The sequence below is a fragment of the Corvus kubaryi genome, unplaced genomic scaffold (genome assembly GCF_017639235.1).
Source record: "Corvus kubaryi isolate FWS band 111438036 unplaced genomic scaffold, C.kubaryi_AGA036_p1.0 133, whole genome shotgun sequence".
Classification (NCBI taxonomy): domain Eukaryota; kingdom Metazoa; phylum Chordata; class Aves; order Passeriformes; family Corvidae; genus Corvus; species Corvus kubaryi.
The window spans coordinates 9,318,148-9,342,234 of record NW_024580667.1 but is presented as its reverse complement, the minus strand read 5'-3'; the positions used below and the strand labels follow the sequence as shown (position 1 = coordinate 9,342,234).

General features: G+C 37.4%; 1 long non-coding RNA gene across 1 annotated transcript; it reads right to left on the bottom strand.

The window, feature by feature from the left end:
* Positions 1–3,251: 3,251 nt before the first annotated feature.
* LOC121666776 lies at positions 3,252–23,344 on the bottom strand. Its single transcript, XR_006016791.1, has 3 exons — positions 23,267–23,344; positions 21,801–22,197; positions 3,252–3,355 (listed from the first exon to the last, which is right to left on the bottom strand). It is a non-coding gene; the product is annotated as an uncharacterized LOC121666776 (long non-coding RNA).
* Between the last annotated feature and the right edge of the window lie 743 nt (positions 23,345–24,087).

Genomic DNA, 24,087 nt, shown 5'->3' with positions numbered 1-24,087 from the left:
CACCATGTTATTTTTTTTTCTTTCTGGATAAAAATTTCAAAGGTATAAATTGTGGACATGGTACCAGAATATGAAGCACAAAATTTTGCCCACAGGTGGGTATGTGGGCTCACTCAGTTTTTCCTCTGTGCAAAAATAATGCAATTTCAGATCATCAAAAGACTGTTGTATCTGCATCCATTTATTTGTCAGAAAACAATGTAGAGGGTTGGTTTAGAGGCTTCTCAGTTCAGTGAGTTTAATTTCAGTAAAATATCTGATGAAGAACATTTGGGCTATTTAACTATATTTAAGTACTGCAGCTAACACAAAATATTGAGTATCTGGACAATGTAGTCTGTCTTTATAGAATAAATGACAGTTCTAATACTGCAAAAACAATACATTGTCCCATGCCTGTTACACTGTCTAGCAGCTGAAACATGATTTTATGGCTTGAAGATTTACAGGATAAAAACTTCTCGTGTTGAAATGATAAATCAGATTGAGACTGGAAAGAGAAGGAGATTTCTTGTGCATATTAATGATTGGTGGGAACTAGAATGGCAAAATATGCTTTAGCTCCAGAAACTTTCAACCTGGAATTCTTCTGACGGCCTCCTCAGAACTACCATAACTTTTAAAGGAAACAGAATTTGCTGATAATAAGAAAATCAGATTTAAAACATTACATGCTGCTGGTTTCTATTACATAAAAGAATTCCTTTAAATTGAAACAACTTGTGTATGAGAAATTCCATAAATGTAATTTACTGACTACAAATGGAGAAGAAACCACTTAAAGAAAAATGAAATTTGTAAACCTTTCTCTATAAGTATTCAACAAAATCTTTAATTCAAGCAGATTAATGCACTGCACTATAGTATGGCATACTATTCAGTATTCCTGAAGACAGGGACATTAGAAATAAATCTCAGGACTATGTACATGGAGTGTTGGATATGCAAATGTTGGATGGGGTGGTGTCAGAGACTGAAATATTATAGTTTATGACTTAAACATTTTCTTGAAGGACTTTTAAAACTGTATTACAAAAGCTGCAGAGAAGACTGCCACACCCTGAATGGGGCCCTGACTGAGGCCTTACACCACTCCCTGATGAAGATAAGATAAAGTAACAAACTCAGGGCTGGGGACATTCACAAAGCACAGGTTTAACACCTCCAAGGTGGAGACCACAGCCCCAGGGCTATCAGCTGCCAGGCTTGCACAGACCCTCAAACCAAAGGGTGGAGGGAGGAGAGGCTCTGGCTATCTTGGAAAAGCCTGTGGTGAGAGGAGCAGTGACTGCCCATCCTCCCTGTGCAGAGGAGCCCAGCTGAGGGGTCCTCACCGGGGGAGGGGAAGCTTATCCACAGCAGAAGGGGGTGACATGGCCCATCACAGGGGCCCCCCTCAAAGGGGTCCCCAGACCCTGCACCAGAGCACCAGAGATGGTGCAACAGACCCTCAGTGTTGCAAGGGACAGTGTCAAGCCAGCCCCTGCAAGGGAGACACGTGGGCGTTCCCACCTGGCCCACAGGGTGTATTAATCCATGGGATTCTGCACTCTTCGGCGTGTGGCAGCGTGGCCACGGCAGCGATGGGGGACCCTCACCACCAGCAGACCAGATGGAGGGGAGCAACGAGACGTCATTGGGACCCTTGGATGGGTGCTATGCTTCCACCTAATCCCTGTCACCTCTCCCTGTTTCCCACACCCCCCCACGCACACTTCTTTCTCTCTTTCTTTTCTCTTCCCTTCTCTTTGTCTCTACTATTAAATAAAATACATCCATTTTTTGGCATTGACATCTAACCTCGTTTGGTTTTAATCTCATTTCTGGGAATATTTTGAACCTTCTAAATTCTTTCTGGTTTATGCACAGAGACTTAGCTTGCTTTGCTTTTCTGGGTTTAAACCAGAGCATAACAGGTGATTGGGCCAAGAATAGCTTGTTCTGCATATTCACTGTAGCGGGTTTGGTTTGAAACCAGGCAGAAACACCAATTTAGTGTAGTGGTTTGGTCCAAAATACTCATTACTGTTTACCTTCTGTGAGATAAGAATTAGGAGAAAAGCAAAGCAGGCACCAAACTTGAAAGAATATAAAGAAGTTTATTAACAGACCTAAAATAGGAAAAAGAAAAGAGGGAAAAAAAGCTAAAATCATACCACACCTTCAGAACACTTCTTCTCCCCCCACCTTTCTCCATTCTCCCAGGGACAATGTAAAAAGACAACCCTTGAGATGTTCAGTCTGTTTACTGCTTCCATAATAACCTTGTTCAGTTCATTTAGGAAGAGGAGTCTCTCTTGCCCATGCTATGAAAACATTACCACAACGAGACAGCCGCCCAGGTTGGTTCTCTGCTCGCATGTGAGTCCCTTCCCCTGACTTGCAGCTTTTCCCACAACTGCTTTCGAGGGTCCAATCTTCAATTACTGGGGTACAATTTTAAGGTTGAGCCATTCAGAAACAAAAGTTTTCTTCACCCATCTCTGGGAGCATTTAATCTCTAAGAACAGAGGCCCTCCTCCTTCCCTGGGAGCAAAGGGTCCTCCTCATCTTCATCTCTAGGACTATCTCTGGGAGCATCTCTAGGAACTGAGGTTTTCTCCTTTTCCATTTGGAGCAAAAGTCCTCATCGCTTCCATCTCTCCCTGTTCAAACTTCTCATGAAATTACAGCTGCTTCAGCATCTGCTTATCTCAGCGCAGGTGCTTTTGCTCTCAAGTACAAGTTGAACGCTCCACCCCCCATATCTTCATGAAATTACAACGGGTACTCTGATATATCATAGCTTTACAACAGAATTTCAGCTTTAAGCATCTCCTCTTTCTCTTCCCTCAGGTTTTCAGCTCTTCACAGCACTAAAAGGGTTAATCTCACCTAGGCCTTGCAGCTGGAATGTGGCTTATCACTGTTGCTCACATGATACTTTGCTGGACAGTGGTGCAGCTTCAGCTGAATCTTGGTCGCACTGGAAGGGGCGGGGGAGCTGAGCTGCTCCGGCTGCCCACAGCAGGGCTGTGGGGAGGTTTCCGTGGGTGGAACAGGGCCCATCGGCTCCAGATGGCCATGGCCCAGCCCGGCCCGGCCCGGCCCGAGCAGGGTCTGGGCCGGGCCCACCTGTCCCCATACGGGGCCTGCAGCTACATGTCCCAGCACCGGAAACGAGACAAAGCTGTAGGCGGAGTTTTCTATTCTTAAGTGTGTATCCCAGAGGCGGTCACAACTTTAAGTGGCTTAAAGAATTGTCCATATTCAAACTGGCCATCTGATAGGTTCTGTCAGGTCACAGGGGAAGCTGTAAGCACCCCTTTGCAAGAACATCACTCCTGGGACTATGTTTGTTAACCCATGACATCACCTAGGTGTAAATAGAAAATTACTGTTGTAATTAAAATTGCAATATATTTTATTACTATAACAGTTTTTATTGCTGAGAGTAAAATTTACATATTCTTATGTGTAATTACATTTCCAAATACTAATTTACTTCTATGTGACTTTTTTGCAGCTCAGTAAATCATTCAAATCAATATTTCTCTGAGATACCTTCATTTTAGAACTGTTGCATCTCTATTTCCAGAGCTAGCAATTCATTAAATACCTTGCTGTGAACTGAAGGGAATGGCTATTGTTTCCTCCTTTTCAGCTGAATGTTTTAATAAAAAACACACTGTGTTCCTTCTCTGTGAGTTAGTTTTGGGGCATTTCATCCCATTTATTTTGAAAAATGGCAGTGAGACAGGTTTTGTATGTGGGGTAGAGATTGGTAAATTTCAAAAGAACGCCACTTGAACCAGATTACTGTTGCAGTTGTAGACTTTTTGAAAATATATTTAAAAAACATGACAGCATAATTCTACAAAAGAAGTTATCTTCCCATTTGTGCTACCCACTCTTTCCATGAACCACATTTTCAAAATTCTGTTTTTCTCCATTTGCTGCCTATAAATATTAAAAATAGGTTCTGTATCTTCCCTTTTAACTCAGCATTGCAGGAAAACAATAACAAATATCAGGCAAGTCAAAGAGGTACTTCTGCTTTGCTTTACTTTACTGATTTTTGTGAAATATGAATTTCAAAGTCCGGTTAAAGCAGTCTTCAGGAAACTGTTATACTTTCTTTGCTTTGCCTCAAACCCAAAAATGCTAAAGAAGTCAAAAAGTAACTTATCAGTAAGATACATAGAGAAAAAAGGCTTCATGACTTGTGAACAGTGGAATTAATGGTCTGTGGTGTTGGGTCCTGGAGGGCTATTTAGAGTCTCTGATTTCTAACAAAGATGCACTTTCACAATGAGGGCTTTTCTACAGAGTAGCACTAATAGGAACTCCCTCTTCTATCTTGCTATATATAATTTCTGATATCCTTTTAGCCTTTTTCCCTTTCAAGTCTGCCTGACATTGTCCTGGGTGTTGAAACAGTATTACGGAAGAAAGGATATACACATTCACATGTACGCACAGAGTGCAATCTCATAACCTCATTTCCCAAGACCTAAAGTGGAAAAAGCATTTCTTTCATTTTTAAACTTACTATTTATGTGTCTTTAACAAAGTGTCTTAAAAACATTGAAGAGAATGCATGGAGGCAGCAAAGTTAAATGCGCATTTCTACAGAAGTTTCAGGTATAGTTTAATTATGCTTTCAAAAATCTGGACCAGTCTTCAGCAATATGTGGCCTCCACCCCACATTTTCTTTCATTTGTAAACCATATTCTTCAGTTAAACTTGGGTAGTTCTGATCTTATCAGCCAGTCTCTTTCTCAAGCCACTCTCCAGATCCATTGTACAAAGCCAGCCACCAAAGGGGTATATGCAGGAAAAGGGAATAATTTTTTATAACAGTCCATAGGGAAAGGTAGAAGAGAGAGTTCTTCTTGGGTGGGAGGAGATAGAGGGTGTAAATGCATTTATTTGAAACTCACTGCTGATAAACTGAAGTGCCTGACAGTCTATCCAGAAATTTGATTTGGCATCTGTGATCTAGAAAATTTTAATTACCTCTGTAAGTCCATGCAGGAACACAGAGAAATTCCCATATGCTCTCTCTCACACTCACTTGAAGTACTACACAGTAAACGTTAGAGCTTTAGGATTTCATTTTCTCATTTCCATCTATAAAGCTACTGTTGGCATAATTTTTCTCTGCTTTTAATATTCTGTGTGGATAGAAAGACCAGACTGACCCCTGCTTAAATTCTATTGAAGTCAGTGGAGCTATAGCAGATAGAAATTGTATTTATTGTTTTCAGTAATTCAATCCAACTCCCCTGTAAGGAATAATTAATAGTGTGCAGTTGAAATAATTATACATATATGGTTAAATATTAAAATATTTTTATGGTTTTTTTCTCTTGCATATGATGTAATATAAGAAAATAACTGATACGCTAACATATTCCTACGTATTTTTATTCAGCAAACACAGAACATGATGAAAAAATGCTTTAATAGCACACTAAATGCTCTGAAAAGAAAATGTGTTCAGAATAAATTATGTTAGCAGTATTTTTCCTGATCAGATCGGTGTAAATCCAGCTTTAAAAAAAAAATATATTTATCCCACACCTCCTCTTCCTTTAAAAAGTGTGAAGGAATTATGCCAAGAAAAAGGTAGCAGTTAGTACAGATAAAAGCTTCTATAAGCAATGAAGAACTTCACAGTGACCGTATAATAGTCTGGAAGTAAATCATGTATAGAGATATGTTTAATTTAGTGTGTGTAATGACACCAGATAAAAAACTGAAAATGAATCTGAATCTGATTTGCATAGGAGTTGATTTTATCATCTGCTTACTATGTCTAATAATTCAGCAGAAGTTTATAGTGTCTTAATTGGTTTATGTTATTGGTTCTTAAGTACACACTGTGTAATTTTTCCTTGATATCAAAACCCACGGTTGACTGGAACATAATTTGCACCTCATCTTCCATTTCAGTGACTCTGTTAATTCCATTCTATCACTCCTATCAATGACTAAATGACACCAAATGAGCATTCAAAGTAATTTGCCTTGAATTCTTTGCTTTTTGACTTGTATCCTATTTTTGTGTTGATTGGCAGCATGGGAGAAACAACTCTTGTTGGAAACCGTTCTCTTTACTTCTGAATTTCCTCACTAAAGAATAGATATGTTAATTAATTTTTTTCTTGCTTCCTTCTCTCTTGTCCTATTTTTAGCCCATTCTTTTTTTACCACTTAGAAATTCTGACTTCCTCAGCTTTCCAGAAAAACTGCACTTTTACAGGATGGCAAGACATGAAATTCATTAGTGTCCCATCAGACAATGGACCACTACTGACAAATACCATGCAGCTTCCCTTGGTGGTTTGAACCACCTTTTTTCCTCAAATTGTGTATTTGGTCTCTAATGGAAGTTTTATATCAGGAAATCCAGCAAATAGAAGCATGAAAATATGTGAGAGTCATAGGGTTTCTTGTGTAAGGACATTCAGCCCACAGCTAGCTCACTGAATGAGCAGGGTCTACATATTAAGAGAGAAGAGTGAGATTTAAGGAAAAGTTGCTGGATATGTTTGTTGCAGGAATTTAATAACTGGAAATTCATATTTCATGGGATCAGATACTGGAATCAATATTAGGACTCTCTATTTTCTCTATTAAAAAAAACCAAAAACAAGACAGGAGGGAAAAAAAAGTTTGCAGGCAAAATCGATGTGAAAACATGAAGGAAATTTAAATACGAAAACCAAGTAAAACACTGTGAGATACACCTATTGTTTTTGTTTAGGTCAATGTAAATTTTTCCATCTAATGGCAATCAGTGCTTGAAATGACAGCTGATATCTCTGTTTCAGTGTATCATTAGTACTTTAAAAATGCAGAGAAACTTTTTAAATTAAAATATATATTAAAAAAAGAAATACCAGAATTATTGTATTCTAAAGGGTGTTCAGTTATAGCTTGTGGAGATACAAAAATTTGATATCACAATATATGGAAAAGAAATGCTTTCAGTGCTTAATTACACTGTGCAGTGATAAATCTTGAAGGCTTGAACAATGGTTAAAAGTCACAAAAGGGAGTGGTCTCATCTGATTTTATTAAAATAATCTCACAAAATTTTGAAATTAATAGGTTGACCTGAAAGCTGCAGAGATATGAATAAACGCCTGATATTTTAAGGACCTCATTAAAATTAATCTAGAGTCATGCCTGGCAATGCTAGTAAGGCAATAGAGATGTGCCAGTGGGGATATTTATTCTTTTCTCAGCTGATTGGGGCAGAATTCACATGTTGGTGTTCTCACCAATTAAGCCTCTAGTGGAAGAATAAATGAAAGACTTCACTTCTATCACATTACAGTCCTGCAATACAATCAAATAGTGTTGAAATGTTATAACACTCTCATAACAACTGGCAGAAGTCCCTGAAATTGCTCCAGTGCAATAACGTGCTATAAAATGTACAGCTAAGGAGAGCTGGATATGGAGAATAATTTAAGATGAAAGTTGGGCTCCTGTAGCCCAGGCATTTCAGATTTTTTCTGCTCACGGACTGTATATTTGTAATATACTGTCTTGATTAATGTTGGTTTTGAAGCTTCTGTGACTGTGGAAAACACACGTGGGTGGGTGTACAAGCCAGGAACAGCTTTAACAAACACATCTGTGCTGACATGTTGAAGGGAGAGTAAGACAAACCCAGTCCTGAGGGATTTTAGTAAACTGAATTTAATGGGAATTGAAAGTTCTTAGTATCACTTTAGGACTTTAAATAAATCAGTTTTGCACCAAACTGATGGTTGGATTAAATGAATTCTTCTACTTTGAATTCAGTGGTGTTCCCCAGCATACTGAAAACCTTCATCAGTTTTGCTCAAGAACAAAGAAGAAAAATATAGCACAAATTTACTGTTTAATATAACTAGATGAGTTATGATACAGTCTCCTCTTACTTGAGGATCTGAGAGTTTTAACTGGTGAGCAGATCAAAAAGATGCATATTAAATAGGAACCGGTAAAGGAGATACATAGTGATGATTTTGTGATTTGGTGCTGCAAAGGCAAATGAGTGATCCTGCAGTCAGGAAGAATTAGATACCTGAATCTATTAATTCAGTAATTTTTAGAAAATGCTTGGAAATTAAAAAGAGGTAATGTATAAATAGCATTTTTAAAGCTGTTTCCTTGGAACGCTATTTGCTGCTTATCCCAATTTTTAGTTTGTTACACTGTACATATATATGTATATATTAAAATTTATTAATTTTTATGTACTGGTGGGAGTCTAATTTTAATATTGAACACTAACATTTGTTTTGTATTTTGTCTTGTGTGTGACTTTTAGTATTCCAATGTGACTGAGAAGATATTAATGCTGCTGAGTAATAAAAGATTAATTAGACCATGTAGTCTGATAATCATCAAGAATAAAAGTTTGACTTGAAAAATTGGATTGCAGAATACAGAAAGCTTGTTCCAGATATGAGCACTCCTAAATCTCCTCTCTTATCACCTGATAAATCACATTCACTTTTCAATGATTGCTGTGTTCTGTGTTATTTGACTAGAACTTATGCTAAAAACAAAGTAATCTGTTTAATTAAGTACCATGTCTTTAAGTGTTATGAGACAATGAGTTTAACTGTTGTGCCAGTTACTTGATACAGTGGTGAGTGGAAATTGAATTCGCATTTACAGATATAAAATTTACAAATAAATTACATGTCAGCATGGTAAATACTATTGTACTAACATTTTCTATTTCAGGGGTGGAAGGTAAGCCGCAATCTACTCATGAATATCCATAGGTCCTTCCCTATTCTCTGGATGACAAAATTGTTTTTCAGTGCAGAAACAGATCAATATAGAACATGCTACCTAAGGCTGAGCTTCCTTAAATTTTCACTGAGGAAACACATTATTAAATACTAAATGCTTTGATGAAGGAGAAAAAAAAAGAAATTTTATTTTTGAAAAGTAATGACAGTTTCATAGAAAGGATACAAAAATTAATTCTAACATAGAATAGTAATTGTTAGCTTCTGTCCTTTCCATTTAGGAGCTCAGTGGAGAGCTGCTATCCGCCTACATTTAGGGCCCTGCCTGTCTGTCAGAGGGAGAGGAACACAGAAATACACAGCATCTTCTGTCCATATCCCAGGCAGCTGGGAGTACTCAGCTACTGCCCTATGGGATCTGCAGTCACTCCCAATATAAATTCACTGAACTTCACCTGTGGATGGAACAGAAGATCAAAAGCACAGTGCTAATAAATATGTAAGATCATATACACTGGCTGAGGCTGAGTAGTTCTTCTCATATAAGCCTAAGTAGTTCTTCTCAGAGGCTTTTAAAAAACATGACAATGTCTGGTGCAAACTGAAAGACACTAAGAGTTTGTCGCCACAGCTAGAGAGAGTTTTCCTGTATCTCTCAAATTCCTTCCTCTGTGGCTCATTAGTTTACTTGTGGTTATGTTATTCAAGGCCAGGTAGGATGAGGCTCTGAGTGACCTGGTCTAGTGAAAGGTGTCTCTGCCAAAGGCAGGGGGATTGGGTGATGTTTGATGTCCCTTCCACCCCAAGCCATTCTATGATTCTATGAATCTAATGAAGATGAATGCTAGCTCCTGACTTGCAGTTCTGATTTGTTATGCCTAGACTAGAAAATACACTGTGGACAAAATGACGTGGAAGTCATCTTCTGTGAAAGAGCACATATCCATAAGCTGTTAACTTCCAAAATAGGACAGCCATTTCCATTCCGTGGATTGGGAATGCTCCCTGACACAGTTCCCAAAACATGCGTAAGAGTTTTTTGGGAGAGACAAGACAATGGCAGGGAGAATTTTCTAAAGTTAACAGCAGAGATAACTGAGGTTCCAGGGCCCAGGAACCTTTGGACCGTAGAGGGAAAAGGGGTCCAAGAAAACCAGTTGTTATTCAAGGACAGCTTACTAAAGCCTCAGGGACAGTTCATACCAACAAGTGGGAAGTCAGGCAAAATTGGATGAACCAGGAGTTCCTAGCAAATCTGAAACAACCAAAAAAGGAAGTATACAAGAGGTGGAAGCACAGATAGATATCCTGGGAAGAATGTAGGGACACTGAGCATGCAAAGATGCAATTGGGAAAGTCAAAGCCTACCTGGAATAGAATCTGGAGAGGCGTGTCAAGACATCAGGAAGAGCTTCCTCAAGTCCATAAGCAGAAAAAGGAAGACTGAGGAAATATGTCCCCACTGTTCAATTAAGAGGGGGCCCCAGTGGCAAAAGACACAAAAAAAAGTGCTGAGTGCCTTCTTGACTTCAGTTTTTACTAGCAAGACCAACCTTCAGGAATCCCAGGCCATGGAGGCCAGGGTGGAATGCCTGGAGCAAGTTAAAACTACCTTTGATGGAAGAGGATCAGATCAGATGATACTTAAGCAAAGTGGTCATACAGAAATCCATGGGTCACAAGTGCTGGGAGAGCTGGCAGATGTCACTGTGAGGCTATTCTTAATTTTCTTCAAATGATCTGGTGGCTGGGAGACAATTCTGAGAACTGGAGGGGAAAAAAAGTCTTCCAGAAAGGCAATGAAAAGGATGCAAGGCTGATCAGGTATTCTTGGAGACCATTTTGAGAGATATGAAAGACAAGAAGGTGATTTGGAGTAGTCAGCATGGATTCACAAAGGGAAAGTTATGCTTAATGAGCTCAGTCACCCTCTATAGTGAAATGACTGGCTGGGTGGATGAGGAAAGAGCAGTAGATATTACCTCCTTGATAGGTCAGAGGGTCGTGCTGCCATCCAGACTTTGGCAGGCTGGAAAAGTCAGCTGACAGGAAACTCACAGTTGAGATGAGGGAAGTTCAAAATTATGCTGGAGAAGAACAACCCAATACAGCAGTGAGTGCTTGAGACCACCCAGTGATGCTTTGCAGAAAAGGAATCATGGAGGTCCTGGCGGACACCAAGATGAATATGGGCCAGCAATGTATTCTTATTAGATACGAGAAATAAAAGCTGTTAACATGTCTTCTTATTGACAAAATCTTACTTTGAAATATGAAAAGATGTTTTCCAAAATCCTGAATTTGTAAGGAAATCAAGAGGTTTTGTTTTCTGTTTCAAGACCATGTATTTTCTCTTTAGTTCACTTAGTTTCCAAGCTGTTTCTATTTTTGTCTCTTTAATGTTGTAATAAATGAGGTATTTCAGCTACTTTATATCCTCAATAAAGTATTCATCAGTCTAAATATTACTAATAGGCACAAAACCTGTTACTCTTACAAATATTTAATAAAAATCATTACAGCCCTTGATTTTTATGGCACTTTTAGTTTTTATTTTTATAAAGAAAAACCATCTACGATACTCCTCATGACTCTCAATGATTTTTCAGTCATATAACTAAAGCTCCAAGGTCTACCATGATAAATTAGTGAGCTATGGGTCATTAGCAAAATATGAATTAATGCAAAATGCACAATAGGCTGCACATTTTAGCCTTTCTCCAGATGGTTAATTAAATATTTGAAGGCACAATATGACAAAAGTATGACAATATTGTTACTTAATGGCACTGAATATGAAAGGAGTTTAATTGTTCTATTTCTCTCTTTCATCATTGATTAAAATAATGTATTTCAATGAAATTTGGCATTGGTCAACATCTCAGTATTTCCTCTTAGTTGAAAATTAGATCATCATTCCTTAAAAGGAAAAAATTATACTTTGCTGAACAAATTGGAATGTTGCATTAAAAATACAGTCTTACAATATGTAACTTCTTTAAGGTTGAAATTACACATCCCAAAAATACGTAAAACTTTTAATTCCTGGGGATGCTGTTCTAAAAATCCACATTAGGACTTCTTCACTATTTATTAATAAAAAACCTTATCAATGAACATTATTATTTTGCAGTCTTTTCCAGAACACTTCCCAAAATTTGAGATTATAATTTTTTGTTTCATGTGATGTGTAAAGAAATGCTCTTTTAAGAATTCATTAAAACATTATGATTGTGGATAATTTATTTATATTTCATGTACAATAGCATTAAAATTAAGACTTATTATTAGAAGTATTTGAATATAAATTTATTAAATTATTAAAATAGGGTTATTTGATTAAAGTAAGAACCAGCAGATCCTGGTGACTTGTTTGTCCAAACACCTCAGTCTGAGATGCAGACCCTGTGGCTTCACAGCAAGGCACCTTGCAGGCTCTTCCTGCACCTGATAGAATACCTTGTAGACCTGTATTTTTTTTAGTCTGTAGCATTACCTTATAAATGAGACAAGTCTTAGGACTGCAGAATTACCTCAGATACAAAGAAAAAAATCTCTTGTGAATTGTGGTGAATGATGTCATTGACTGCTTATGGGCACTAAACTGACAGGACCAGGAAGACACAGGGATTGTGCAGTCTCTGTGGAGTCTGCATGGAAGTCCAGGAAAAAAAATAAAGTGATCAAGTTCGGGGAGTGAGGTGAAATTTATAAATCAGAGCTTGCTAAAAAATATCAGTAATCTGTGTGTGTTCCATCATTTAGCAGTATTTCATTCAGGAGCTCAGAAACTGCTTTAGTGATTAACACCTTGCACCTTTGTACTGCAGAACCACGGCCATGTTCTGAAGAATTGTTATGTGACTTACCAGCACTATAAATTCAGAAGCCATCTGAAACTTATAAAGGTTTTTAAAATATTGGTTGGAAGAGCCATCCAGAACCAAATAACTCACTTAAAACTTAATATTCCTTAGAGAAAGCACTCTTTGCTATTGAAATCTTTTGAGCTGCATGATTCTGAAAATCTCTCACAGTGTCTTTTTTGATACATTCATTGTTTAAAGAGAGTATAGAAGTTTATAGAGATGAGTATAAGAGATACTGGATATTAAAGCTTATTAATTACAGTCTACATTTCCCTCCATCAATATCCATGAATAAAGGGAAAATGGAATGAAAATACAGGCAACAAGAACCTCTAAAACGTTAAGCACAGAAACAACAACTAGAGATTTAACTCATGAAGAAATGTTCACAGCCTTACTGAAATGCTACAGATCTTAAGTTACAGAAGTGAGTTTACTGGTGACTACAAGAATAGACCTTAAGAAACTGCTTTGAAAATATACTTATTCCTTAACTCTTAGTGAAGATTAGGCAGTAACTGAGCTCTGTTTATACACAACCAACATAGACAGTTCAGGACAGGAAAAACCTTTCCTTCTCTGTAGAATTTGTTTCTCTATAGTTTCTCCCAGAGAGTGTGAACATTTTACAAAACTCATCCAGGTTCTTCACTGGTGCAGCTGAGATAGAAAACACTGGGATTGATTTTTGCTTCTAAAACATAGGACACTAAGCCGTGTTGGAAAAAATCTGTTCACCCCTCTGTCTCCTCACCCCCATCCCATCATGGGAAACAACCTTCCTGCTTTGCTAGTGGGTCTGGAATCACTTGCAGTGTACAGTGTACAACGTCTACCAGTGATTTCCTTAAAAATAGCCTGCCCACTTGTAACACTTGAGCAGCATTAAAGATTTAGGATAAAATCCCAAGTACAAAAGTGTAGATGTCAAGGTGTGCAGAGGAGGATCTGTTCCAAGAGGGTGGGGAATGACCATGATCTACCTGTGGTCAGTTCTGGAAGACCACTGGCACTCTGCGTCGATTCTGAAGTGTGCGTAGCTGCTGGAAGGGGCTGAAGTCTTAGAAGAAAAAATGATTCCAAGGTTGGTAACTTAGTAATTTGAAAGGATGTTTTGACTCTACTAAATTTTATTCTATTCTTTATTTCTCTTGTGGGGTCAGTGACCCGCTTGTATTCACTGCAGCTGAATTTAAAGATTTGTGTAATGAAATCTATTGATAAATTTTATGTTATTTTCCTTTTCTAGTTTAGGTTTTTTTTTGACAGAATCAAATGTAAAGTACTGCAGTTCATAATACTCTACTGAATGGAGTTCAGATTTATAGCCAAATCTTAGGTATTCATAGAATTCTTGCTTTTAGTAGTTGGAATTTAATTAATATAAATGTACACAAATATATATATACACACACATATACACACACATTTTATCTATGCAACCCCATCTTCGCAATACAGTAGATTTTCTAGAATTTACCTATACCACAAGCCCACAGAGTGACTGTGGCACCCATGGAGATCACCCAGTCCAACCCCTTGCTCAGGGCAGCACCAGCTACAGCAGGTTGCTCAGAGCTGTGACCACTCAAATATTAATATGCGCAAAAATGGAGATTCAGAAGTTTTCCATTTTTTTTTTTCTTTCAAATACTTTTGAGATTGAGAAATATATGACTTCTGAAAATGGTGTGAAAGGTCTGAGATCAAGTTTACCTTCTCACTCAGCGGGAAAAAAGAACTGAAATAAAGAGTAAACTGAAATGAAGAGTACTGTAAAGACTCAATATTCTCTTTGGTTAAGATAACATGATAATGACTTGTTGGCATTAAAATTTAATTTGTGCCGATCTAACTTGAATAATTAACGTTATTCTCATATTAAAATGCAGAAGGCATATACTTCCTATTTCCTAGCCTGAATATATTAGGAGCTTAGCTGTCAAATGACTTGACAGAGAGCCAAAAATTTGCAGAGATACCTGAGATCACATTTGAAAGGGGAAAAATGCTGTTATTAGAGCAAAGCTCCAAATAATTATAGCATATGAAACAAAAGGTCAAGCCAAGGTGTTCCCTCATTAAAGAAACTCTTGGTACTACAAGAAAAAAAATCAATTTTGGTGAACCCTTTTGACTACTGATTGTTAAATCTAAAGCTCATCAGAGACCATTTCAAGAGAAAATATGTATTGAGGTACATTTAGATATTGCTTTGAAACTAATTTCTTCTCTCATTTGTCCTTTTGCACTTCCTCAGAACAGATGAAGTACTTGCAGAAGCTGAAGAGAGGGAAATAAGAAGTTGTTCCGGTTTGGCCAAATTTAGAAATATATCCTCTGAGAGAAGGCAGGTCACCACCCCTCCCCCACCAGGTTAGGGGAAAATAAATTTTTCTCAAAGGAAAGTGAAAGAAATAAAAACTATTTATTTAACAAACACATGGGACAAGGAAAATAATGCTAAATAATAAAAATCTCTCGCTGTGGGGAAAAAACCTGGGAAAGTGTTAGAGTCCTCCCTTTGGTCTCCTCGGAGCTGGGACTTGGCCCAGGGCCAGGCCCTCTGTGCTCGGTGGAAAGTCCTCCCGATGTGCTCTGATATTGAAGCAGTCCAGCAGAAAAGGGAGAAAATCCTAAATTCCAGGGAAGGGAAAAAAAATTCAACTCTCAGTCTCTTTCTGGAGAAAAAGAAGCTGAAACTGGCCAAAAAACTGAGTCGGGAAACAGCAAGCTGGGTGCTTCCTCCGTCCCCTGCCGCAGCTGCGCAAAAGTTGCTATCTCTGTGTGACCTTTGACAAGCTGCAAACTGCTTTGAAAAAGTTTTGCTCAGTTTTTCCTTCCCTCTCTCAGGCTCAATTTAGAGGCATAGAAAGGCACAAAGTTAATTTCTGGGCATAGGGCAGAGATATGGGATACACATCATAAAGTCACCCCAAGACAGAAGTGACGATGGTCTAAAAAGGGATCAGTTCCTTAGGCAAATCAAAGTCTATATGGAATCATTACTTTATGGGACAACTGGACTTAAAATGGACTACATAATACCCAAAATCTTTGTGTTGATCAGAGGAAAGAAACTGCTTCATACATCCTAACGGCATGTCTAAACGACTGTGGCATGCCTTTTATATCCCCTAAGCCTACGGCCAAAATCAGCATTTTGGCAAGAACACACTCTGTCCCAGGAAGACCAAGAGTGAATCACTCCAGTTACTAAATCTGAGTGACAGTCAGTCCTATAGCAAAGAGCTTTCATAGCCATAAAAAATTTTCTTCATAATTTGAAGCATTTCTGATAGTTATTATTATTTCTACGTGATATTTTTGATTGGCTAACGTTTCTTTATGAACAAGAAGAAATATATGAAGAAATCATAGTTGATAGCACAATTATTGCATTTTAGTTACACATTAGAAAATACCAAAACATACCTTTTTTTCCTAGTCCATACTGGAAAATAGAATAGAAAAGTATTATATCAGAAGACACTGGTAGTGCTGAAGACAGAAAAACATTTAATAAAATGCCAAAACGTATGTACTTTCACATGCAATCTTTAGGGTTGGAAATGACCTCCAAGTTAATCTGGTCCAACCTTTGACCAAACACCACCATGTCAAATTAAACCACGACACTGAGTTCCACATCCAGTTGTTTCTTAAACACTTCCAGGGACAGTGACTCCGCCACCTCCCTGGGCAGCCTGTTCCAATGTTTAACTCTACTTTCAGTGAAAAAGTTATTGCTGATCTCCAACCTGAACCCCCCTGATGCAACTTGAGGGCATTTCCTCTTGTCCTGTCACTGGTTTTCTGGGAGAAGGGACAGACCCCCACCTGACTACAACCTCCTGTCAGGGAGTTCAGAGTGAAAAGGTCTTCTCTCGGCCTCCTTTTCTCCAGGTCAAACATCCCCAGCTCTCTCAGCTGATTCTCATAGGACTCTCCAGACCCTTCCCCAGCTCTGTTCCCTTCTCTGGACTTGCTCCAGTCCTTCACTTTCTTGTAGTGAGTAGCCCCAAACTGAACACAGGATTTGAGGTGTGGCCTCACCAGTGCCGAGTACAGGACACATACTCATACCCACATCTATATACATCCGTGCACAAACAGAGAAAGTGGGAATCAGTAATCTGTTCTTCTGTTTTTTTGGAAAAGAATTTTTCAAACCTCAATAGAAAATTCCTCACAGTAGTTTGTTGTGAGCACAAGAGTATATGCAAATTACTGCAGAAAGCAATCTTAAAAAAACAAATTTTCCAAAATAGGCAGAGGTATCACATGTACCATAGAACCTGACAGTTGGATAGCTGAAATAACAGAGACATTAATGAGAAACTACACAGAAAAAAACCAAACAAAAACTCCCCAAAATAAGAGCTGAAAAAAGTAGTAATCACAATACATATTATATTGGCACTGCTTAAATATTTTACTTCAGGTGGCCAAACCTACATAATCCAGCTTTTAAACAGGTAGTACCTAGGCTGCTTTCCAGAGTTGAATTTTAAAGGTCAGGCAATCAGATATTTTCAATTATTCAGAACTTTGAGAAATGTCTTTGAAGAAACAATGCATGGAAGCAGAGGCTTTGGACAGATAAGCTAGCATTATCAGAAATAACGTTTGTGGATAATTAACCTGTGCAATTCAAGATGTTGAGAATATTACCGTAACCTAAGAGGACAGTTTGTTGTTTTCTCAACAAATGATTATAAACCTATTTTCGTTCACCCAGTTATACATTTGTGCCTAAACTGACTTAGCTGGTTTAGATTAATTGTAATATTTACTGTTAAGCAGGACAAAAGAACTGTTTGAGAGTTCAAGAAGCCTCCAAAACTACAAAAAACAGCCCAGTTATAAATTCAGATGCATCAATAATTTTGAAAGACCATATCACAGATCAGTTTTCAAAATCTAACCTACAAGATCTACCTGGGCTCTTTATAATGAACAAATTTTAACTAAGTGCAACTTCTTTTTTTTTTTCCTCAGGTTATTTTCCTTACTTTTATCTTGTATCCACATATAGAGACTTGTTTAAAGACGACAGAAAGACTTAATCAGTTAAAAAAGAGCACTAGAGGATTTCTACATGCTTTTTTTAAAGAGTGTTTTACCAAAAAAGAGGCTGCGATGCACTGAGAAATGAGTCTATATCTGTCTGTTAACAACAGAGGCCCCCATTCACTGGCTTTTTTATTATACTAAGTAAAGAGTAATACAAAGTTTTATTTAACCTGAATTAACTTGTAGCTGTGTAGCCTAACAGTAAGAGAATATGTGGCATATCATGTTGGGAGTGTAAAATCTGTAAAATTTCATTTATATCTGCACAAGCCAATCAATCTCCTCAGTGTTAGGGGACTACAAAATGAATTCTCAGAAAAGTGTTATGAGGTTTGTATACAGTACTGGGTATATTTCCACCTCTTCCTGTTGCCTTTCATACAGAAGCACAAGAGGAGACATACACCTATTTCTTTATTATAATTATAGAACAGAAATGAAAAAAAGCTTTTCTAAGAATGACCTGTAGATAATTTACTGGATTTTCTATGTTTCAAGGACATCTGTCATTTAACACTTTAACTAAAATTACTGCTACTCCTCTATAAGCAGAGAACGAGAAGCCAGGCACATAACCTTCACTCTTCATTTTCATTTCACTGTATAAATTTTCATAATTTATTCAATACTATTAAATGTAAAATTGCAAAGACAATTCTAGTATTATTTTGTGCTTTTTCATCATAGAAAAGATCCACAGAACCAGCTTTTGAGCACAAGTTATCTTTTTCTTGAAATGAATTTTGATAAATTTTCTATTAAATAAGCAATCTTATGAAGTTAGCTTCCTTTGCACTTCACAATGACAAAGATCCAATCTAATGAACATATATTTACTTACGAGCAAAAATATCTAGAATAAACCTGCAAATAACAGAAAGGAGTTACAATAATGACATCTTTTTAACCATAATTTAAAAAAAACCCCAAAAATCTGATTACTACTGTTTGTTAATGAATGTTTAAACAATCTTTATTCTTGCTGCAGTTCAGAAATGCCAGTTAAACATGAACATAATGTGGCCATAAGCAATTCTAAGGAAGTAGGTGAGGCCACTCTCACAGTGTTCTAACTTGGGCATGAGTATTACTGAATTAGAGTCTAAAAGACAGGGTTTCCTGTGGAATATTCATTATTTAAATATCAGGCTATAAACAATACTACTCCCTGGGCACATCACCTATTAAAAGGGCTAGAGAAGAGGTGGGCTGCAGCCAGCATGAAAAAAAATGAGTAAAGATGTTAGAAGCAAGAAGAGATAATTTAGAAAAAATAAATCTCTGTCTAAATATAGACAAGAGAGACAATCATAAATTCCTGAATATGGACAGCAAAAGTAATGAGACCATCTAAAAGAGAGTCTGAGAATTAAATAGCAAAATGAGCAAAAACTAACAATAAATCTTTTCAAACACACCCAGAGCAGGAAACCTGCCAGAGAATCTTTTATCAATGCATAAAAGCAGTGTTAATCAATTCTTTTGGGCACTGTTCACTTAGGACATACCCATACCAACAGAAGAGCTGTCTGAAACATCTGTAGAAGATGTTAAACAAAGCTGACACTAAAAAATTGCTTAGGCCAAATGTCATTAATCCAAAGGTCTGCAGGACCTGAGAGGTGGATAGCTGAAACAATAAAGCACACAACCTCTCTCTTAAGCTGCCTTGATACTTCTGACTGAATGCTGGAAATATGATTCTCTTGCTTAAAGAATTTTTTATGGATTTCTCCTGGAACTGCACCCCCCTAGTCCTGTTGTTCTGAGTGGAAATTAGTAGAAACTCTAAGGAAGGAAAAGAATTAGTAGATACTGGCTTAAAAATAATCAGTATGAAAGGTTCAAAATGACTTTTACAAAAGTAAGTTCTGTTTTATAAAACCAGTGATATTTATAGTTCTCAACCAGTTGAATGGGGGTGATTCGGTTTCTGAAGTCTTCCTGGATTCCTGGAAGGCTTTTGACATTGCAGGACCAAAGGCTTTTAACAAAATGAAATGATCATGGCTAAGGTAGCAAAGGATGAGTTTTCACAATATTGGGAAAACCAGAATTCTACAGGCATCTTTGTTGGGACTTAGGCTGTATTCATGAACTATCTTAGAAAAGAATATATAAGAGGGTAAAAACATTTTGCTTATGATGTTAATCTCTTGTGTTAAGGACAAGTATAATTCTAGAGAGCTGGAGAAGGATCTTATGGTACTCCCTGACTAATTAAAATGTCAGAAGGAGCTCAGCATTGAGCAATGCATTTGCAGATGACAAACAGAACTCATTCTCCAGATAAATAATGTGCTCAGAGAATGCCTTTGAGCTGATATGATCACACAGGTATGACTTGGGTTTTATGTTGGGTGATTCCTATGATATACTTTTATTTACTGCTGCTCGGAATTAGGTTGATGTCATGAAACTGATAGGTGGGAAATACAAAAGTAAATGGAGAATCTTATTATAATGTGAGTGTTTGAGACAGGAAACTGTGCTCTTGAAGTCCTTACATGACACTGCACAATGCCATGATTTATTTGCTTGTGCAGTGTGGTGTTCTGGTACATTCATCACAAGAAAGATATATTTGATCTTATTAAGCTTAAAAAAGAAAGTTGATCAAATACATGGATGAGCCTATGTATGGGGAATAAGCAGCTGGACTAAGAATTGTCCCCATAGAAAAGATATGCTTTAAGTGGTACAAAATAATTAGTAACATGGTGAACAAATTATTGTTCACATTCTTTTCCAGCACAAGAATTAATGATGAGCCTGAAAATGCCTCTAGGAGACAGTTTTAAAGCCAAAGGATCTTATTTTACTGATAGAAGAACTGTGGCACTTCTGTCAGAGTATTTTGGCTGCTAAATTTGGGGCTTGAAGGAAAACTGGGCAAACACTTTGAAGTGATTTGGTGATGATTACCTAATGGAAAAACTTGTACTCAGAATATTACTACAGTAAGAGGCAATATGTCATATATGTGAAGCCAAGAACTTACTGATAGCTTAATTAAAACTTAAAAATATCATCAAAAATGCAACAAAAAGTTAGTTGTTCAGTTAAAATAATTCTGAGACTGATAGAGCAAGTTAATAGAGAATAGTTGCATTACGAATAATACACCTAAATACAAGAAAACTTACTAATATTAACCACTTGCCTTTTTCATTTTGATCATTCTGCCAAGATCCCTACGGATCTTCAGGCTGACAGCAACAATTTTCTTGAGGTATATCAGCAGGGAAAAGGGTATCAGTGACATTCCCAGTTCTTTGGGGCAAGGAGCAATGTGCTGATGGCAAGAGTAATTTCTCCTCACTCTTAAACCTGTTTTATGTCTAGCAAGGTCTGCTTCCATTTCACCTGTTCCCAGGTAAAGTTTGAAAGTTGTGCAATAGCATTTTATAATCATTATTAATAGAAAGTGCTCTTGTTTGTTACGCAGTGATAAGCCAGAGTTTTCAGACCTCATACAGATATGGTGTGTGGAGATTAAGGAAACACACTGTGGAAACAAATTAGAAATAGCTCACATGTAGGCAAGCTCAGACCAGTGCTGAGACTCTGCCTTATCAGGTAAATAAAACGTTTATGTCCTTCTTCTAGTAATAAAAGTCATATTTATTACCCTGCAAAAGAAAATATATCCATCTCAGTTCTTGGAATTAAAGCAGCCAACAAATGGAAAGATACAGACAAAATGTGTACACTTGTGGGCTTTTTTCTTATGAGTTCTGTTAGAAACCAAATCCTGGGCTTGCTGGTGCTTTGATCTGACACAGCATGGTTATTATCTCTAAATAGATTAATACATTGCTTCTTAACTCCAGCAAACTCACACAGTTTTTCTGTGAGTTAACCAAGAAGGTTGTATTGAGGGCTTCACTTCTAGCCGTAAATATGCGATATTTGCATTTCCATTTTCCCTCATGACTTCTCCATCCTGCACTTTATTCCTACGTTGAAAGTTATCAAGGGTCTCCTCTCAGGAATGGCTGCACAGAGCTCTGAGCATGCTTCTGGAGGAGTTAGGATTTGCCCCTCAGACAAAATGGAAAAGTTTGATGAAGAAAAGTTAATTTTTGTAATTACCTTAAAGAGTCTTACCTGATTTCCTGCCAGGCCAATGAGCTTTCTGTCTTGGGAGAAACATTTTAGGTTTGCTTTTCTCATCTTCTCACAGAACGTGGCAAATACAGAGCAATTATCCTGAGTCTCTTTATTGTCAGGTCCTTCCATACTATCAGGATCTTAGAAACATGGGAAACACTGTCAATCAGTATATTCGTCAGTTTTCATCATGCTTTCTAAAAGGTGACATCAAGGGATTCATTATCTTACTGCTGAACCTCATCAGACCCTCGTGACTGGTTGAAGAGCAGCATCCAGCAGAGGGTAACAGTGGACACCTGTAGGAGTTATGTTGATCTCAGTCAGCAGTGGGGGGACTTTTCACATTTCGTAGCAGTCTCTGGCAGTGTAAAGTGGAGCTCCTGGGAATAAACTTTTAGTTTTGGAAGTCAGATGTAATGTGGTGTTTTTTCAAGAAAGCATACAGAAGGCTTTAAACTCAGCAGAAAGAAATAAACCAAACAACCCTCCCCAAACAAAAAACACCCCACAAATCAGAAACACAACCAAACAACCCCACCCATCCACCCACAAACAAACAAACAAAACCCCACTCCCAAAAGATCCCTGCAAGATCTCCATGCCAAGTTTAGTTTCCTTCTATAATAGGAAAAACCCCAACAAATCAAAAACCCAACCAGAATCCATTCAGAAAAATAAAATTGAATAAAATGTATTTTTAGTAAGAAAGAAGGCACATGGATTATTGCAGTAATTGCTGTGCTATGTAAGCTGTTCAGCTTACTAGTAGGTACCATGAAAAACCCCCAAACTTCCTTAACCCTCCTTTCTGCCAGGAGGAGTTCTAGCACTTTCCTATATTGTCAAAACAGTAAATAATAATTTACACTGTAGACGTTTGGAGTTGTCTATTCAGGTTCTTCTTGAGTAAAAGTACATTTCATGCTGAATATTAAGAAGGTAGTTTGAAGAACTAACCCAGCATTGTTTGCTAACTTCTTGAGAAAAGTGATATTTCTGCTTTAAATAAGACTCTCCCCTTCAAAAACACACCTCTACCATAAAAAAATTGTTTTCAGTGTGTGAAAATTTGTTACATATTACAAATGCTATTAAAAGTATACTTTTAAAAAGATAGTATTGAAAGCAGTGCCATCTTTGTAAACAGAACAAAAGCCACATGCAAAATTATAGAATGATGGAAGAAAAGCCACCTGTTCAGTCACCTTCACCTTGCTAGTGAAAGACTGTTCCCTAAGGTGCACACCTAGTGCTTATTAGCTCTTTTCAAAGCATCAAGCAGTGTAGCTGCATCCTATTCCCTTGGGGGGTTATTCAGTGATTTCAGAGATCTCACTGTCAGGAAGATTATCAGTATGCTATTTAACCTCAATTTTCCTTATCCTAATTTAGTGTCATTACTCTCAGTTACCCCATCATAACATGTTTTGAGATGTAATATGAGCAAATAGATACTTAACAACAAGATAAACATCCCATCAGCCTTGCACAGGGAGGATTATTTTTAGATTCTCTTTAAACTCGGGGGGTCTTGTCTGATGTCTCAGCTGAGGGAATAAAAATAGTACAAGAAAAAAAATGTTAATGTCAAACTGTGCATTTTCACAGTTAGCCACCATATAACAATTACTGAAGGACGTCCAGTTTTGCATTCTTCCATTTTTGCAATTGGTTATCCGTGGATGCTTATTTTGCTAACTCAGATTTTGCTAAAAAATAAACACCATGCTGCAATGATAGATGTCCAAAAAAGAACTAGCCTCAGGATGAACAAAATAATGCACAAAAAAAGTGTCAGAATACTCCCTTAGCAAAGAGAACAGCAGATTCTTGTTTTCTTTATTGGTGTTTTGTTTTAGACTCTTGAATTTAGGATGCTGAAAAGCCAAATTTGATGGTTGTTATAGCTCATGGGGTTTTTTTCCAACCAAAAAAAGATTAAATCCACAGTGTTGTAGTATTACAAGACGGAGTGAACTAATGCTGTTAAGTTTCCCTACTAAAAGAGCTCATACCTGTGTAGTTTGGAGGGATACTAATTAATTGACAAAGCTGAGGGATATATGCCACAAAGAGAGGGATATGAACTGAACTTGCTGTAGATGTCATCATTATGAATGTTAAATAAGCTTTTTAATGACCAAAAAATGTGGGTAAAATTCAAGAAATTTCCAGGCAAACTCACACAGCACAAGTTACTGTGCTTCACACCACCCCCAACCGCTCTCAAAAATATTATTTGGAGTATATTTGTTTCACTACCAATTATATCTGCAAAAAC